Here is a 22,810-nt window from a genome sequence, read left to right as displayed (position 1 = left end):
AAGGGACAGGGCAAACCAGAGAAAAAAAAAAGGGACAGGGCAAACCAGAGAAAAAAAAAAGGGACAGGGCAAACCAGAGAAAAAAAAAAGGGACAGGGCAAACCAGAGAAAAAAAAAAAGGGACAGGGCAAACCAGAGAAAAAAAAAAGGGACAGGGCAAACCAGAGAAAAAAAAGGGACAGGGCAAACCAGAGAAAAAAAAAAGGGGGGGAGAGGGCAAACCAGAGAAAAAAAAAAGGGGGGGGAGAGGGCAAACCAGAGAAGAAAAAAAGGGGGGGAGAGAGGGCAAACCAGAGAAAAAAGGGGGGGGAGGGCAAACCAGAGAAAAAAAGGGGGGGGCAAACCAGAAAAAAAGGGGGGGGAGAGGACAAACCAGAGGAAAAAAAGGGGGGGAGAGGGCAAACCAGAGAAAAGGGAATGGCAAACCAAACGGGAGAAAATGGTAAAAGCAATCGGAAGGGGAAGTGAACGAGAAAGAGCGAATGAGACCGAGAGAAATACCAGAGAGAAATATAACGCTTAAGAGATATATGCAGAGAGAGAGAGAGAGAGAGAGAGAGAGAGAGCGAGAGAGAGAGAAACAGCGATGTAGATATAACGTTTACGAGAGAACGAGAGAGGCAGACAGACAGAGAGAGAAAGGGATAAAAGCGAGTACGATATAACATCAGAGAGACATTATAGCAACAAAGGTGATGTAAGGTTTGAAAGAGGGAGAGGGAGGGGATTACTAGGCGAGAGAGAAAGAGAGAGGGAAACAGCGAGTGATATATTATTTGATAGAAAGAGAGAGACGCATCTTTGTGTTAAAACGTATTATAAAAAGGTGAGAGAGAGACGGAGGGGGGAGCGAGAATATATTAATATCTATCAAATCCTATGCTATAAAAATAGCACTTGAAATACTTTACCCTATTTCATTGAAGCACTTGCTGTCAGAACACTTGTCACTGGTGTAAACGTAGCACTAAAACTCAAGTGTTGCCGCGTGTAATTCAACCCCATAAATAATGATTTAAGTTAATCAAATTTATTGGTGCAAAATTTTCTTTTTTCGACAATTTCAATTTTAAACATATTTTCCCAAGCAATATTAAAGTATTTCTAGCGGGGGACACAACTATTGAGTGCAATGTAATAATGAATGGACAATTGGTTTTATAATAAAAATAAGTACGAAATCTGCATAAATTAAAATATCATATTTAAGCGTATTTTACGACTGGGCAACCTCGCGCGGTCTGCTAGAGTGTGTGTGTAAATTATATTTAAAAAATAATATGCATGCCGCTCCCCATTTAGGGGGTACCAAATTGGTCAAAGGGAAAATTATTCCCAACACGCATTTAGGTAAAAAATGCACTTTCGTATAAATACTTGAATTTATTCAAGAAAGTATCGCTAACAAAAACAAATAAAAACATCTACATAAAAGTGATACATTTAGTAGTCAGGCGAGATTAGCCACGTGGTAGAGGTTTATAAATAATTGAATTCATTCAAGAAAGTATAGCTAACAAAAACAAATATATATACAGGGTGTCCGTAAAGTTACTATACAGTCTTACGTGGCATGCTTGATTAAATAAACCTGTAAAAAAAATAAATATTAACTATTAATACAAATACAATACAATAAGACTGTATAGTAACTTTACGGACACCCTGTGTGTGTGTGTGTGTGTGTGTGTGTGTGTGTGTGTGTGTGTGTGTGCGTGCATATCTCGAATATACCCAGCGTTGCCCGGGTATCGAAACATTGAAAATAATTTTGTTTTTATAATAAACATTTTTGTGGGCAAGAGCGTTAATTAGTTATTATTTTAAATTAAAATTAATTTAATTTAAAAACAAAAACAAAAAAAAAACGAATAAAATAAATAACTTAACTCCTCAACAACAACAACAACAACAACAACAACGACGACGAGGACGACGACGACGACGCGGGTGAATATGTACTGAAAAAGAAGTGTTACCGCATTACAAGGGTACCACTTTGCCTTCATATCGACTAGGAAAAATATCTACACCATGCTGGTCATACTTTGGTTTGTCATCTACAGGGGAAACCTATATAGCTATTATAATTATAAATAATTATTTTCAATTTCTACAGACACGGGTGTTTCATTCTTCCGGAATCATCAGAGGAGCAAGGTATTATTGCCGCTGGTCGTGGGATTCGAACCCTGGAATGAAGCCATCTTTGTCTTAATAAGCCAGGAACAAACCACAGGGACACTGTCAACTACAATTCAAGTGAAATTACATTTATTAAAGCACAACAACGGTCTACAGTGATTTTGTTTTTACAAGGGAATCAGCACTTATCAAGGTCCAGAAGCCACTCGAGGATAAGGGTTAAAGAGTGTACAATGGTCAAAAGGACAATATCATAGTAATCGTTAGAAGTGTGAATTTGTTAAATTGGATTACTTAAGGGGAACGGCTCATCAAGAACTTGTTTATATTGGACTTGAAGACGACCAAATTGTAGTCAGCTGGAAAGCAGGCAAACGGAAGCGAGTTCTACAGGTGTGCAGTTCTAAGAAAGAAGTTTTGTTCATAGAATCTACGTTTAGGTTTAGGCACAGATAAAGAGTGGGGGGAATTATTGATAGTGTTTTCAGCTAGACCCGTGTTTCTCGTGAAAGTTTGGCGTGGACGGAGGCATAGATTGGTGCTCAGCCGAGCACTTGCCATGAAAACAACGATAAAACACAGACAGGCTCGCAACGTCTCTTCTGTGAGAAAGAAGTTGCAGGGAAAAGAAAAGGGCATCCCCCACTAGGCTATGAAATCTATTCTGAACTCTGTCAAGGCAGGATCTTCTTAGCAGCTCCTGCACAGATGTGACAGCAATACTTCATCATTGGACGTACCTGGTTCTTATATAGGTAGAGAATTGCATCTAGCGACTGAATGCAGCGATCTAACACACACGTCAAATGACCGTCTTTATATATATATATATATATATATATATTTTACAATTTTATATTTAAATTTTTTTCAGAAAAATATAATTTTAAAAAAATCAAATTTATTATTTGAACAAAGAATACAACGTTTAAAGCAAGTTCTTTTTGCTCTATCTAGTATATTGAGCAGTTTTATTTGGCTGGGATTGTCTTATATAAAAATATTAACTCCCAAAATATTTTTGTAAGACTTGATACCATAAGATTCATAAATCTCATTTCCACTGACATGTGTTTCGTCGTCTACGACTCATCAAAGTGGCTGAATCTAGCGAGATTCGAAATCAGAACCCCGTAATAAGATGCATAAACTTCAACCACCGGACCATCTCGCATGACTCCTGGATTATCGCGGTTTTATATATAGATGCTGTTTATTTGTTTTTGTTTGCAATACTTTTTTTTTTAATAAATTCAATTATTTAGATGAAAGTGCATTTTTACCTAAATGCGAGTTGGGAATAATTTCCCCTTTGACCGATTTGGCATATTTATTGTTTTTAAAATATAATTATTCACTGACACGTGTTTCGTCATCTACGACTCATCAGAGTGGCTAAATCTAGCGAGAATCGAAATTGAGACCCCATGATAAGAAGCCTCAATCTCTACCACCGTGGTAGAGGTTTGGATTTTCCATTTCTTTAGTTTTTTAAACTGAAAGCAAGTGGCGGTGTGGATCTGGTGCCGTTCTTTGACTGCCTCATGCATTGCCAGACGGGGAAGTTGCTGTGTTTAATATTAGTTTCAGTTTAACGGTCTGTTGAATGGATCACGTGATAAAGTAGTGTTAAGTCACAACTGAACAGGAGACAGGTAACATTAAAAAGCAATTGACAAAAAATAAAAAAAAATAAAAAAACGAAATCCTCTCTAATCTCCGACCATCACGCCCACCCCTACCATCTTGTAAAGGCCGTTAATTGCGAGTTCTTAACGAATCTCATATCATAATCCCTGTCTCGAATAGCAATTGCCCGCAATTCTATCGCCCAGATTAAACGATATGATTCTCCATGGGCGGAGACCCAGTACGCAGTACGGTAATTACTTCCTTCTCACAGCAGGAAGATGTGACACAAGGTTGGAAGGCGGGGAGAGTTAAGCCGGCGCCCTCAAAGGAGGACCACTCTGGTCTTTTAAAAATTGTCTGGGCAGCATTCATTGTCGGGGCGCTTAAGGCAGTAAGCAACAAACTTACTTCACCTGAAAGACAGGAGGTAACGACCTGGGAGGGAGGACCTCCTAGGACTATCCAGAACAACATAATTGAGCCCGACAGATGCAAGGCCGTCGCCTATTCAAAAATGGGCAAACCTTTGTTAAACTGGGTCAGGAAGCAATTCTAAGAGTTACATAGGATGTTCCGAATATAGTACGGTACACACTAAACAAATGCATATTCTTTGGATGTATTAATTCAATCTTCGCGAATAGCCACGATAAACCGACTGCTGGCATGAACTCATCAACAATTGTTGTCTTTAATAAATTTCCAAAGTTTGTACAGGAATTAAAGATTTTCGTAAACTCTTGAAAATGCAGTATGCAATTGCTAGATATCTTCTGAGATGACTAACCAATTTTTTTATGATTTCAGATCCAAATGAACAGCTACAGCAGGAATTGGAATACACCGTACTAAAGCCCGATCGTCAGAGCTGGTGAACTTCAAAAATGCAATTTGGATATGAGGACACTTTAGAAGAACGATATGCAATAAAATTGTTTTAAACTTGGGGAAAAATGCCACATAAACGTATGGAATGCTTCAGACTGCTTTTGGACTATCTTGCATGAATCGAGCATTAGGGTTTGAGTGACATAAGAGATTCAAGGAAGGCAGGGAGTCCGTGAAAGATGATGAGAGGTGTGGGGGTGTTAGAAAGTCAAAACACCAGAGTTGATTGGCCAAATAAAGAATTTCATGAATAAAGAACATTGTCTATAGAGACAATAAGTGCACAGTTTGATATCAGTGTGGGAACTGTAGACACAATTATTCGCGAGGAACTGAAGATACGGCAAAGTTGCACGAATACACCAGTCCACAACTTCATCTTTATCACAGACTATGTGACCGAGATGGGCATCAAGACAGTTCCTCATCCTCCCTATAAGCCATATCTTGCTCCCTGTGACTTTTGGTTATTCCCTAAGCTCAAGAAAATCCCTAGAGGTTGTCGTTGAGACAATTGAGGAGATGAAAGAGGCTGACAAGGGTCATTGACACGCTCACACAAGAGGACGTTCATGAGGCCTTCCAGAAGTTGTTGGGACGATACAACAAGTGCATTGCAGCCGGTGGAGATTACTTCAAAGGAGACTAGAGCTGCACGTGTGTAATATCAATAAGTGTGCATACAAAACGTTTGATTTAGTCGAGGACAGAGATAATCAATGTATATACTATGGACAACATCCCGACAAACAGCAAAACCCACCCCTTCATTGTTGAGGTCCTTAGATAGTGGAAAGACTTCTATAATCCCCCCCCCCTACGACTGCTAGATTTTGGAATCCCCTCCCTGTTTCCTTCTTTCCCTGACTGTATTAACCTGCAGAAGTTTGAATGTAATGTGAGCAGGCATCTCGCTGCTCAACTCCCCGCGGTGCTCTGTTAGACATTATCCAAAATAGTAGCTCCTTTCGTGCAAGTGACAATATGTCTTGTCTGGGATGAAATAATGTATTAGTAATATTAAAGTGTCTCGGCCTGAGGCAGGGAGGGTCTAGTTTATAATATAAATAGCGGGGGTACCCGGTGTTGTCCGGGTGTGGTAAGTGTTGTGGGGTACAAATCACCCTTATTTGAGAACTAAGTAGAATCAACTAGTCCTATGAATACCACTGGTTTCGGAGACTAAATGGAGATATTTATACCATGTTTAACCGCGTGCTACAAACACGTTGCTCTCATACCACTTTAGTGGCTTCTGTATTCTTTATGATAAATTCATATTATATTTTATACACTTTACACTACTTGTGGTTTCTTTCTTTTGTGACCCCCAGCACTGGTCTACAACAGCAAGGTGTGAGGCGGGTAAATCCAAACAAATGGAAAATAAAGAATAAGCGAACGTAATGACCATGTTTAAATATTATAACTTTTTTTTTTAATAATAATCAAAAAAAAAAAAAAACAGCGAACGTGATGCAAAATAAAAAAAATAAGCAAACGAAAAAGAAATGGCATAAATAACTGTTTAAATGTTTAAACTCAAAAAGAATTAAAAATAAAAAAAACAAACGAAAAAATGGCATAAATAACACTGTTACAATATTAAAACTTAAAAAATCGAAAAAAAAACATATATATATATATATATATATATATATCTGATATCTTGCCTCGAACATGCAATCTTAAGATAACAACGCTGCCACCATAACGACTGGTCTATGATCGCGTTTTTTTTTTTTTTCATATTTAAACTAATTCAAGAAAGAACGTCTTTTGCGCATGCGTCTTTGGCTAAATTGTCATGAAGGAGCGATTTTTTGCTACCCCTCCCTGTAGAAAAGTGCCCAGTTAAGGGTGAAGGAATAAACTATTTTAGCCAATTTTTCGATAGTTGTCGTCTGAAGAGTCAAGCTTTAAAACGATACCGATTTCATGAAAATCCGTCGCCTCTGTCGAAAGTTTCAGGCAGACATACAAACTGATATACATAAATACACACATTTAAAGATTTTTGCCTTTTTTACTATAGAAGGTCAGTTGTCAGTGTGTATGCCGGTATTTATATGCAAAATAAATGTAAAAAGACTACTAAACAAACACTCACAAAGTTTGTGTAATCTTATTCAGCGTTGCCCTGGATAAATATAAACTATTATATAAAAAGAAGTGTGTGTGTGTGTGTGTGTGTGTGTGTGTGTGTGTGTGTGTGTGTGCGCGCATGCGAGTTTGTTCTCTATGGGTCCCTAAGTGATTGGGCCAATTTTTTAAATTTCACACAAAAGTACTTTATGTACCTGGCCGTGTTCTAAGATAGGTTTTGTATTGGAATGTCTTCGATAAATATCAATAATCAAAATAATCCGGTGAAAGAAGGAACAAGCGATTTTGACTAAAGTTAACACCTTACATAGCCTAACATCACAAGTGCATCTGAGAAGTTTAATTACCGCACAAGCAGAAATGCCCCAGCATATAAAAATCAACAGGAGGCTCTTTGATATGAGAGGGGTGCGTTCGAAATGAATGTTTTTGTTTAAAGCACAGTTTAGACATGATACTTTTGCATCGTAAACTTTAATTCAAGACATTATCATCGCACAAGTACAAAGGCCAGGCATATAAAATCAACGGTAGGTTCTTTGATATGACAGGTGCACATTCATCTAGAGTACAATTGAACCATGACACTTGATATTTGCATTTTAAACTTTAATTCAAGTCATTATATAAAAATGATTTTATAAAATTAACAGCAGGTTCTCTACAGTGCAATGTAGACAACAATGTACTGACTACTAAGTGACTGTGAGGAGGCATTGTGGTGGCTTCTCAACAAGTGTAGGCAATCAATCGATTTGATTAAAAAAAAAATTTCGAGTACAATAAATGTATTTAAAGTGTGGAACCTTGGTTGGTTCTCAGTCAATCCTAACCAATGTCAGATGACCCTGCTAGTATATATATAAGAACAAGTAGTTAATAAAACATGTTAAAAACACTTTGAATAAGAGTTAAAAACATATTTAATTCATAAAAGGAAACACTAAATAAGTGGATAGCCCTTAATCCGCAGAGTTTCAAAGAAATACTTTCCTTCTCAACAGAGGGTAGGATTTAGCAAAATGGGGGATCGGATTTTGCTTGCAAAAGTATTTGATCTTACTTAATAATAAATAGGGAAGCAGAGGGAATATGGTGAAGAAAAAGGTGATTTCACGTGAATGGATAGTCCGGTGAAGGGTAAAATATCCAATAACGGTAAAATCCAAAAATCAAAATCCAAAAAAGTTGGTTACGTTTCCATTTCCACAAGTAAAATCCAAGGGAATCGCGTAATTGGAAGATGGTCCAAAGTAATCCAAAAGGCAGAAACCCGTGGGATAATTCACAAATTGGGGCAAGGAAAAGGGAATGAGCTTAAATAATATTATTAAAAGGAAGATGAGATGTGCGTAGAAAAAAGAATTTAAAATGAGTGCCAAGGCTGGGCTGATTGTGGGAGAATGAGCTTTATATATATATATATATATATATATATATATATATAGGAATGGTAAATTAATTCACAAAAACTATATATTGATAAATATAGATGGGTTCATTTATTCAATAAGTGAATACAAACAATTAGTTGGGAGATAGAAGGGACTCTTTAGGCCAAGGCATTTTGAAGCCTAATGCTTCTCATCAGAAGAGTAGAGAAGATGCTAGGTAACATAGTGAGCATGAATCCCACGCTAGACACCGCATGAACCAATCTATATTTACCAATGTATGGTTTTTGTGAATTCATTTACCATTCCTATTGTTCTCCTATATAAGCTCCAATGATACTTGTTGAGCTTTATATTGTCCAGAATTGAGCTCATTCTTTTCTTCTAACGCACTAAGCTATATATATATGCGTCCTGTCAGAATTTAGGAAAATTTTAGTTGACAACACATCTATACTTGAACAAATGAATAATAAATGGAAACTTGAAATACTAGAAGCATCTTTTTATTTTTTTTTTTTTTTTACACAGTGATCACCACTTCTCAAGGCCCGGAAGCCACTCAAGGATAAGGGTTATTGCAAGTACATTACGTTAGTGTGGAGATTTGATGAAGTGTTTAATTAAGGGGGCGGTTCATTAGCAATTTGTTAACATTGGACTTGAAGACATCCAAGTTGTAGTCCGGAGGGAAGCAGGCAGACGGAACAGAGGCCTTCCAGAAGTTGTTGGGACGATACAACAAGTGCATTGCAGCCGGTGGGGATTACTTCAAAGGAGACTAGAGCTGCACGTGTGTAATATCAATAAGTGTGTATACAACTTTAATAAAAATCTCACTAGTCTGTTTAAATGTATGTATGTATGTATGTATGTATGTATGTATAACACTTTCGACAGACAGAATGGATTTTCACAAGATCAGTATCGTTTTGAAAGCAAATATCGAAAAATTGGCTAAAAACATTAATTCCTTCACCTTCACATGGGCACTTTTCTACAGGGAGGAGTCGCTTTTTTGCCGATATTTTTGAAAGTCATCCAGTCTTTTTGATTGTCTACAATGATGTATGTATGACTGTAGATTTATGTATGAAAATATTTAACCGATACACTCTCAAACTACAATTCACATAACACTGAAATTAACAGGAAATAGTAATCACTAGAGCTATGACAATAGCATATTCTTTTCATTATTTTGACTCTCGAGTATATATCCGACACAGTTAGACACAATTAATCGATCGAGAACCACATCATTCAATATAAAAGCATATAAGATATCAACGGATACACACTCGAGAGTCAAAACAATGAAAATAATATGCTGTTGTTCTAGCCTTACTAATTTACTACGTGTGTGCGTTTGGATTCTTAATCCGACAAGGGGATGTGATGCGTCTAGTGTGTTATGTATAAGTTAGTGTTAAGTTCATGCTTGCGTGCCTTCTCGCTTCCAGCTAACACTGCACTATGGCCACCTATACGTGAACATGCACTGGCACACTATTTGGCTCTGTAATAACAAATACAAAATTTACACAAATTAAAATATATCTAAGTATGTTGTTCAATCGGGGAATACCAAACGCCCACTGCATAGTATAAAGTAAAAACTATTTGTTTATGATAAATAGGATAACCAAACTTCCGTTCATGTCTGGGATAAAACTCAGAAACTTCCAACACTTACAAATTTTAGATATCCAATTAATTATGTCCACGGGCTGGTTATGGTATATGGAATCTATATATATATATATATATATATATATATATAAAAGTGAACGTGTCTGTCTGTGTACATTTCCCTACGCAATAACTCTGTCAATTTTTAGACTCGACTGAGATTTGGGAAAATCTATGTGATCAGTTTTCGGCCAGAAATTTGGCTGTTAAGGGGTCAAATTTCAACGATTTCACCTTTGAGAACTCTATCAAACTCCTCCGACAATTTTGGATCTAAACACTTGAAATTTTAGATACAGGTTCCTTGGACGTGGATCTGACTTAATAACTTGATTTGAGCCCAAAACAATAAATGTTAAGGGGTCATAATAGGGGTCAAAGTTAAAAAAAAATTGACCTCTGCGGTCTCTACCAAATTACTCAGAAAATTTCTGGTGTAAACATTTGAAATTTTACATAAAAGGTATGAAGCGATAAGGCAAGCTTTTTAATCAGTTTGGGTAGAAAATTTGTGCTACCAATATATAAATGTATGTCTGCATGTTTGCATGTCTGCCTAAACTTTCGACAGAGGCAACGGATTTTTACAAGATCAATATCGTTTTGAAGTTCGACTCTTCAGACGACAAATACTGAAAAATTGTCTAAAAACATTAATTTCTTCACCCTCAACTGCGCACTTTTCTACAGGGAGGGGTCGCTTTTTTCGCCGATATTTTCGAAAGTCACCCCCCTCTTTTTTCGCTTGTCTAGCCTTAATTTAAACCGTCACTTTGCTTTGGCAGTGGTCGTAACAGCAAAGACGTCCCGTTTTTTTCCTGTTCTTTTTCTCCTTTTTTGAACCTGCCTTTCTACTACCACTTTTTTTTTTTTTTTTTTTTTTTGTTCAACATACACCTCCAAATACCCGGGCAACGCCGGGCTGAAATGCTAGATATCTATAAAAGTGAAAATGTCTGTCTGTGTACACTTCCCTACCAATTGTCAATTTTCAGTCTACAGACTCGAGATTTGACATAAGGGGTATTGAGATTTGGGAAAATCTTTTTAATCGGTTTTCGGTCAGAAATTTGGCTGCCAAGTGATCAAAGTTCAGCGATTTGACCTTTGAAAACTCTTCCAAATTCCTCCACCAATTTTGAGTCTAAACACTTGAAATTTTAAATGTAGGTTATTTGGACATGGATCAAACTTTTAATTTGATTTGAGCTCCCAAAATAAATGTTAAGGGGTCAAAATTGGGTCAAATTAAAAAAGAATTGACCTCTGCGGTCTCTACAAAATTACTCAGCCAATTTCAGGTCTAAACATTTGAAATTTTACATAAAGGGTGTTCAGATAGAGCAAGCTTTTTAATCGGTTTTGGTAAAAAAATTTGAGCTGCCAATGGGTCCAAGTTCAAAATATTTTACCTTTTCAAAAACTACTCAGCCAATTTTGGATTTAAACATTTGAAATTACATACATAACGGGTATTCAGGCATGCAGCAAGTATTTTAATCAGTTTTGGGGCGAAAATTTGGCTGCCAAAAGATCAAACTTGAACGAGTTGACCTTTGCAGATTCTATCAAATTTCTCTGCCAATTATGGGGCTAAAGACTTGGAATTTTAGATGTAGGTTACTTGAACATGGGTAAAACTTTGTATTTTGATTTGAGACTAAAACAATAAATGTTAAGGGCTCAAAATTGGGGTCAAAGTCTTAAAAAATTGACCTTTGCGGTCTCTACGAAATTACTAAGACAAATTTTGGTCTAAACATTTGAAATCTTACATATTCACACGTAAGGCAAGTTATGAACAGGCCCGCGCAAAGACGAACTGAACTGCTAGTATTCTAATATGAATTCGAAATACTGCACAGATTTTTTTTTTTTTTTTTTTACGCAGGGGTCACCACTTATTAAGGCCCGGAGGCCACTCTTGCGTGTACAGTAATCAATGAGATAGTATTGTAGTAATCATTAGTATTGGAGATTTGATAGTGTCTTACTTAAGGGGGCGGTTTGTCAGGAATTTGTTTATGTTGGATTTGAAGACATCCAAGTTGTAGTCAGGTGGGAAACAGGCGAACAGAAGAGAGTTCCACAGTCGTGCACTTCTGAGAAAGAAGCTCTGCTCATGGAATCTACGTTTGGATTTAGGCACAGATAAAGGGTGGGGAAAATTATTGACAGTAGTTTCAGCCAGACGGGTGTTTCTCGTGAAAGATTGGCGAAGGGGGGGGAGAGATTGGAGCTCAGACGAGCACTTGCCATGGAAATAACGATAAAACAAAGACAGGCGCGCAACATTTCTTCTGTGGGAGAGAGGTTGCAGGGAAGAGAAAAGTGCATCCCCCACTAAACCACGAAGTCTATTTTGTACTCTGTCAAGGCAGGATAGATTCCAAAATATATACCTTATTTCTTACTGGTGTTCGAAAAACATTGAAATGCCGGTTGCTTTTTTGTTTTCTTTCTAGTAAGAAGTTTGTCAGTTTGGCAGGGAGGCGTGTCAAAATTAACGTATTTGTTTAGAGATAATTTTTTAAAACGTATACTTACGGCAGGATGACTTCGAGTTATGAAACTTCGCCTATACCTTAGGCATTTGAAATTCCATTACCTGAAAACAAAAATATATGTATTTATATATCTATATGAATAAAAGTAGATATGAGATGACGTCATGGGAAAAAGAAGAAAAAAGTCTTCCTTTTTTTTTTAATTTCTTTTTTTTTATTTTTATCTAAATTCAAAATGGCGTAATGTAAACATATTATGAGGTATTTACAGCTTTTCTTTCAACTTTCGGATTTTAATCCTGTCAAACCGCACTTTATTTTCTTTTGATGAATTGATTTTTGTAATTTTTTTCTGATGAGTTAAGGGCAAAATAGATTCACTGATTGATGTCATAATAAAGTGACAGATACTGTCAAGAATTGTAAATGTCAACTGAATTGAAGGAAGAAAATTGTAAGATGGTCAACATCATGAAATTTTGAATATAGACTTTTGTCATTCATTAATTATATATATATATATACAATATAATATATATATATACACAATATAATATATATATATATACACAATATAATATATATATATATACACAATATAATATATCTATATATATATACACAATATAATATATATATATATACACAATATAATATATATATATATACACACAATATAATATATATATATATACACACAATATAATATATATATATATATATACACAATATAATATATATATATATATATACACAATATAATATATATATATATATATACACAATATAATATATATATATATACACAATATAATATATATATACACACAATATAATATATATATATATATACAATATAATATATATATATACAATATAATATATATATACACACAATATAATATATATATATATACAATATAATATATATATATATACAATATAATATATATATATATACAATATAATATATATATATATATATACAATATAATATATATATACACACAATATAATATATATATATATACAATATAATATATATATATATACAATATAATATATATATACACACAATATAATATATATATATATATACAATATAATATATATATACACACAATATAATATATATATATATATACAATATAAGATATATATATATATACAATATAATATATATATATATACAATATAATATATATATATATACAATATAATATATATATATATACAATATAATATATATATATATACAATATAATATATATATATATATATATACAATATAATATATATATATATATATATACAATATAATATATATATATATATATACAATATAATATATATATATATACAATATAATATATATATATATATATACAATATAATATATATATATATATACAATATAATATATATATATATATATACAATATAATATATATATATATATATACAATATAATATATATATATATATATATACAATATAATATATATATATATATATACAATATAATATATATATATATATATACAATATAATATATATATATATACAATATAATATATATATATATACAATATAATATATATATATATACAATATAATATATATATATATATATATACAATATAATATATATATATATATATACAATATAATATATATATATATATATACAATATAATATATATATATATATATATATACAATATAATATATATATATATATATATATACAATATAATATATATATATATATATATATACAATATAATATATATATATATATATATATATATATATATATATATATATACAATATAATATATATATATATATATATATACAATATAATATATATATATATATATATATATACAATATAATATATATATATATATATATACAATATAATATATATATATATATATATACAATATAATATATATATATATATACACAATATAATATATATATATATATATACAATATAATATATATATATATATACAATATAATATATATATATATATATACAATATAATATATATATATATATATATATATATACAATATAATATATATATATATATATATATACAATATAATATATATATATATATACAATATAATATATATATATATATACAATATAATATATATATATATATATACAATATAATATATATATATATACAATATAATATATATATATATATACAATATAATATATATATATATATACAATATAATATATATATATATACAATATAATATATATATATATATACAATATAATATATATATATATATATACAATATAATATATATATATATACAATATAATATATATATATATATATATATATATATACAATATAATATATATATATATACAATATAATATATATATATATACAATATAATATATATATATATATATACAATATAATATATATATATATATACAATATAATATATATATATATACAATATAATATATATATACAATATAATATATATATATATATATACAATATAATATATATATATATATATACAATATAATATATATATATATATATACAATATATATATATATATATACAATATATATATATATACAATATATATATATATATATACACAAAATATATATATATACAATATATATATATATACACAATATATATATATATATACAATATATATATATATATATATACAATATATATATATATACAATATATATATATATATATATACAATATATATATATATATACAATATATATATATATATACAATATATATATATATATATATATATATACAATATATATATATATACAATATATATATATATATACAATATATATATATATATATACACAATATATATATATATATACAATATATATATATATACAATATATATATATACACAATATATATATATATACACAATATATATATATATATACAATATATATATATATATATACAATATATATATATATACAATATATATATATATATACAATATATATATATATACAATATATATATATATATACAATATATATATATATATACAATATATATATATATATACAATATATATATACAATATATATATATATATACAATATATATATACAATATATATATATATACACAATATATATATATATACACAATATATATATATATATACAATATATATATATATACAATATATATATATATACAATATATATATATATATACAATATATATATATATACAATATATATATATATACAATATATATATATATACACAATATATATATATATATATACAATATATATATATATACAATATATATATATATATACAATATATATATATATATACAATATATATATATATATACAATATATATATATATATATACAATATATATATATATATATATACAATATATATATATATATATATACAATATATATATATATACAATATATATATATACAATATATATATATATATATATATATACAATATATATATATATAAACAATATATATATATATATACAATATATATATATATACACACAATATAATATATATATATACAATATAATATATATATATACAATATAATATATATATATATACAATATAATATATATACAATATAATATATATATATATACAATATAATATATATACAATATAATATATATATATATACAATATAATATATATATATATACAATATAATATATATATATATACACAATATAATATATATATATATACAATATAATATATATATATACAATATAATATATATATATATATATATATTATATTGTGTATATATATATATATTATATTGTATATATATATATATATACAATATAATATATATATATACAATATAATATATATATATATACAATATAATATATATATATATACAATATAATATATATATACAATATAATATATATATATACAATATAATATATATATATACAATATAATATATATATATACAATATAATATATATATATACAATATAATATATATATATACAATATAATATATATATATACAATATAATATATATATATATATACAACATAATATATATATATATACAACATAATATATATATATATACAACATAATATATATATATATACAACATAATATATATATATATACAACATAATATATATATATATACAACATAATATATATATATATATACAACATAATATATATATATATATACAACATTATATATATATACAACATAATATATATATATATACAACATAATATATATATATATACAACATAATATATATATATATATACAATATAATATATATATACAATATAATATAAATATATACAATATAATATAAATATATACAATATAATATATATATATATATACAATATAATATATATATATATACAATATAATATATATATACAATATAATATAAATATATACAATATAATATAAATATATACAATATAATATAAATATATACAATATAATATATATATATACAATATAATATATATATATACAATATAATATATATATATATATACAATATAATATATATATATACAATATAATATATATATATATATACAATATAATATATATATATACAATATAATATATATATATATATACAATATAATATATATATATACAATATAATATATATATATATACAATATAATATATATATATATACAATATAATATATATATATATACAATATAATATATATATATATATACAATATAATATATATATATATATACAATATAATATATATATATACATACAATATAATATATATATATACATACAATATAATATATATATATACATACAATATAATATATATATATACAATATAATATATATATCTATCTATATATCTATAAAAACAGAGATGTGTGTGCCACAGACGATTTCTGATTGGTTAATCCAATAATCACATCTCCTAAAAAACAATGGTTTCTACGCTCTTACCTTTACCATAAAATATTATGGCTTTATTTATTGTCCATCTTGGAAAGGTTTAATTTTTTAATAACTTGTTATTCACAAATTAAAAAAATACGAAACTAAACTACACGAAATCAAACGCTCCGACAAACTTAATAGTAGTACTAGCAAGCACACGCGCACACACGCACACACACACGTTCACTACCGTCACGTTGTTATGGCAACCAAACAATGTTTACAAAATGTCTACGCACGTTCGTAGACATTTTGTAAACATTGTTTTTAAAAAATAAAAAATAATACTTCTATTATGTTTTAAACGACTGTAATAGTTTATTTTGGAAGTATATTTCATAAAGAAAATTGACAACCCACTTTAAAAACAGAAATTACGAGTTTTATATATTTTATTCGCAGTTTTTTGTTGACTCTTCTGGCGGCCATGTTGTAAGCCCTTACGGTATTTTTGGAGATTACCCAAATAAATGTTATCAAAGGCAAGATAAGTTACTTTTCCACCAAACTGGATATATTTTTCGTGTTTTTATTCAATGTAGCATATTTATTCAGCTCGAAAAACGGGTTTGTATTACTGTACACATAAATTCGAAAAAGTTGTCAAAAACCAAATATATAACAAATACATGTTATCAAAGGCAAGATAAGTTACTTTTCTACCAAACTGGATATATTTTTCGTGTTTTTATTCAATGTAACATGTTTATTCAGCTCGAAAACCATACGGTGTTTACCGATGTATTGGAAAATTCAAGATGGCGCCTCACTCCCTCTTTAACACGGTAAGTTTGGGAAAAGGTGTTATAAATAAAAAACTAGAAAAAATACTATTAAAAACCCGCCGAATATATGTCAACCTATGTCACGGTAACATATTGAGCGAGTTTTTAACAGTATTTTATTCAGTTTTTTATTTATAACACCTTTTCCCAAACTTACCGTGTTCAAGAGGGACTAAGACGCCATCTTGAATTTTCCAATACATCGGTAAACACTGTATGGTTTTCGAGCTGAATAAACATGTTACATTGAATAAAAATACGAAAAATATATCCAGTTTGGTAGAAAAGTAACTTATCTTGCCTTTGATAACATTTATTTGTTATATATTTGTTTTTGGCAACTTTTTCGAATCTATGTGTACAGTAATACAAACCCATTAAAAATATTGTTTTTGATTTTGAAAAAATATTGTGGTTCATTTGTATTTAAAAATATTGTGGTTCATTTTGATTAAAAAAAAATCATTTTGATTAAAAAAATTGTTTAATTTTAATATTTGTTCATTGTCTTAACTCATATCAAATGTTTTGCTTGTGTTCTGCTTCAAATATTCATATTCTTACATGCATAATTTTCATTTAATTTTATTAAATAAACTTCAATTTTACTACAAATCAAATCGTGTTCCTTCACTTTTTAAAATGTAATTTATAAGTAATTAAAGAACGCATTCTAATCTTTAAGATCTATAATACAACGAAATATTTAATTGCTTATAATACTTAAACAAACAACTTGTGTTTTTTTTATTATTTTTTTATTATTAATATTAGATGAGTTTCAGTATAAATCATCGTGTTCTTTATTTCAATCCAATTTGGAAGTTTTGTAAATGTATATGATGTTTATAATGACCTATGATTGCGTATTTATATACATTATTTTCCCTATCCTTCTGTTCATCGTACATTTTTTACTCCCAAACTTAAACATGGTGGGTGCATAGAATTCATTTACCGATACAAAAGAAATAAGTAAATAAATCCATAAATAAATATTATAAATGGTTTATTTTAATACTTGGCAGGATGCGGAGGAAAATGAATGAAGGGGGAGGGGAATGAAATAAAAACATTTTGGAAACAGATTAAGTTTGAAAGAATTGCTTTGCACAGAAAGAAATTAATGAAAAAAGAATAAAATTAAATTTCTTTTCCTTCTTGATTTCTTTTAGTTTTTTATGAAAAAGGAAGTCAAAATTAAGACTATAAAAAACAATTTTTATTAAGAGCGAACCTCAGTCGTCAGGTCTGTAAAAAAAAACGTGGAATAATCAAGAAATGTTTTCTAATACATTTTTTTTTTTTACTTATGTGTTCATTTGTCTCTTTGAAGTTCGTTTGTTTAATATATCGGTTTGCAATATCACTTTGTCATTCTGTCAGACTCAAATTTTAAATCTACATATCTATAAAAGTGAAAGTGTGTGTGTGTGTGTGTGTGTGTGTGTGTCTGTGTACATTTCCCTACGAAATAACTCTGTCAATTTTTAGTCTACAGACTCGAAATTATACAGGGTACTGAGATTTGGAAAAATCTATGTGATCGGTTTTTAGCCAGAAATTTGGCGATTAAGGGGTCAAAGTTCAACGATTTGAGCTTTGAGAACTCTAGCAAACTTCTCCGACAATTTTGGGTCTACACCCTTGAAATTTTAGATATAGGTTCCGTGGACATGGATCTAACTTAATAACTTGATTTGAGGCCAAAAAAATAAATTTTCAGGGGTCATAATAGGGGTCAAAGTTTAAAAAATTACCCCTTTTTTTTGCTCAGCATACACCTCCAAACACCCGGGCAACGCCGGGCACCCATGCTAGTATACAATATAATATATATACAATATAATATATATATATATATACAATATAATATATATATATATATATACAATATAATATATATATATATACATACAATATAATATATATATATATACATACAATATAATATATATATATATACATACAATATAATATATATATATATACATACAATATAATATATATATATATACATACAATATAATATATATATATATACATACAATATAATATATATATATATACATACAATATAATATATATATATATACATACAATATAATATATATATATATATACAATATAATATATATATATATACAATATAATATATATATATATATACAATATAATATATATATATACAATATAATATATATATATACAATATAATATATATATATATATATATACAATATAATATATATATATATATACAATATAATATATATATATACAATATAATATATATATATATATACAATATAATATATATATATATATACAATATAATATATATATATACAATATAATATATATATATATATACAATATAATATATATATATATATACAATATAATATATATATATATACAATATAATATATATATATATACAATATAATATATATATATATATACAATATAATATATATATATACAATATAATATATATATATATACAATATAATATATATATATATACAATATAATATATATATATATACAATATAATATATATATATATACAATATAATATATATATATATACAATATAATATATATATATATATATATATATATATGATAGAGACGAATATTGGCTGAAGAGAGCTCGATAAGGATACCTTAAACGGGCCTTATTATCGGGCTTGAAACCGACGGTACCAATGACCTGTCTCAACTAACAACTTTCTGTACACAAAATATATATATATATATATATTATAATGAAGTGCATCTAATTGAACACGACAGAGTTATTCTACTTTCTGATTTTTTTGGGATATCTTTTTGATTCGCTGAGCGGTCTTTTTAATTTCAGGTGGCATGTTATATAGAATGGCACTGATAAAAAGCGCTTTAGAAGAATATGGCCGAACAACAACTTTTGGGCGCCATTCTATATAACATGCCAACTGTAATTGAAAAAGACTGCTCGGTGAATGGAAAGGATATCCAGAAAAATCGGAAAAAAAAATAACTGTCGTTTTCAATCTGACGTGCTTGAATAATGACTTGCTGGCAAAATATACATATACATATATATATATATATATATATATACACACACACACACACACACACAAATATATATACAGTTGTGCGCAAAAATATTCGACCCCTGTCTAAATTTTCTTGTTTCGTTGAATCTATACTTCCAAAATCTTCATAACGCCTTTTAACGGCTAATTATGAATAAATTGTATATTTTTTAACAATAAATGAGGAAAAGTAATTCGAGATTAATAATATATATCAATTTATTTACAAAAAATATAAATATGGATGTTGCAAAAATATTCTACCCCTTTAATTTAAAGTTTAAATAAAAGCGTCATTAAGTTTATTATTTTAGTCTGACCTTGTATTTATTTCCTATAAATAATATTTATGACTCTACTGAATCTAAAATCAGTTCAAATTGAACTTCAATGCCATATTGAATGATTGAATAATTGTTTCAAGTAAAAAATACTTCTTTTTCAACGTCAACAGATCTGCAACTATGACAAAGAACAAAGAGTACTCTTAAGACATTAAAAAGAAAGTAATCGATGCCTACCAGTCTGGAGAAGGTTATAAAAAAATTTCCAAACGTTTTTCCATACCACGGTCGACTATTATGTCAATTATCAAAAAATGGAAAGTAAAAGGGATTGTATCAAGTCTTCCGAGATCAGGTCGTCCAAGAAAAATTACGACGCGTGGGGCTAGGAAAATTGTTAGACAAGTTTCAATAGACTCTAAATCTAACCTAAAGGACGTGCAGAACGATTTGAAGAATGCTGGCTCAGATGTACACTTGTCAACTATTCGTAGGGCGTTAAATCGTGCCGGATTGCATGGACGTATTGCCAGAAGGAAGCCCTTACTTTCCAAAGCTCATCAAACGGCTCGATTAAATTTTGCAAAAAAGTTCCTAGAAATGCCTATTGATTACTGGAATAATATAATTTGGTCAGACGGAACGAAAGTGGAACTATTTGGATGCAACCATCAACGCTATGTTTGGCGAAAAGAAAATACTGCTTATAATGTGAAGAATACCGTTTCAACCGTTAAGCATGGAGGTGGATCAATCATGGTGTGGGGCTCTTTCAGTATAAATGGAACTGGAAGATTAATCATAATCGATGGAAGAATGGATTCAGTAAAATATCAGTCCATACTGAAAGAAAATCTTGTTCCGTCTGCGAACCAGTTGGGGCATGGAAGGAGGTATACCTTTCAACAGGACAACGATCCTAAACACACTTCAAAGAGCACTAAGGCATGGTTAAAGAATAATAAGGTGAAAGTTCTAGAATGGCCTTCCCAGTCTCCAGACCTAAATCCGATTGAGCACTTATGGCATGATTTAAAAATTGTGGTACATAAAAGAAAACCATCTAATTTGATTGAATTAAAACAGTACTGTCAAGAAGAGTGGCTTAAAATTCCAGTGGACAGATGTAGAAGTCTCGTTAGATGTTATAGGAACCGTTTACTTTCAGTAATCAAGGTCAAAGGAGCTTCAACTAAGAATTAATGAAAAGGGGTCGAATACTTT

The 22,810-nt window shown here is 28.5% G+C and overlaps 1 protein-coding gene across 2 annotated transcripts in view; it reads right to left on the bottom strand.

Annotated features, from left to right (window-relative positions):
- LOC145260623 (uncharacterized) overlaps positions 1–22,810 on the bottom strand; it is a 304,980-nt gene that overhangs the window by 55,984 nt on the left and 226,186 nt on the right. For both annotated transcript variants that reach the window (XM_080118934.1, XM_080118935.1), the window contains exon 4: positions 12,405–12,465. The gene's annotated coding sequence lies outside the window, so the exon portion shown is untranslated. The remainder of the gene's footprint in view (positions 1–12,404; positions 12,466–22,810) is intronic.

This window comes from Euprymna scolopes, chromosome 36 (assembly GCF_053919585.1).
Source record: "Euprymna scolopes isolate OS-2025 chromosome 36, ASM5391958v1, whole genome shotgun sequence".
Classification (NCBI taxonomy): domain Eukaryota; kingdom Metazoa; phylum Mollusca; class Cephalopoda; order Sepiida; family Sepiolidae; genus Euprymna; species Euprymna scolopes.
This window is presented reverse-complemented; position numbering and strand designations above follow the sequence as displayed.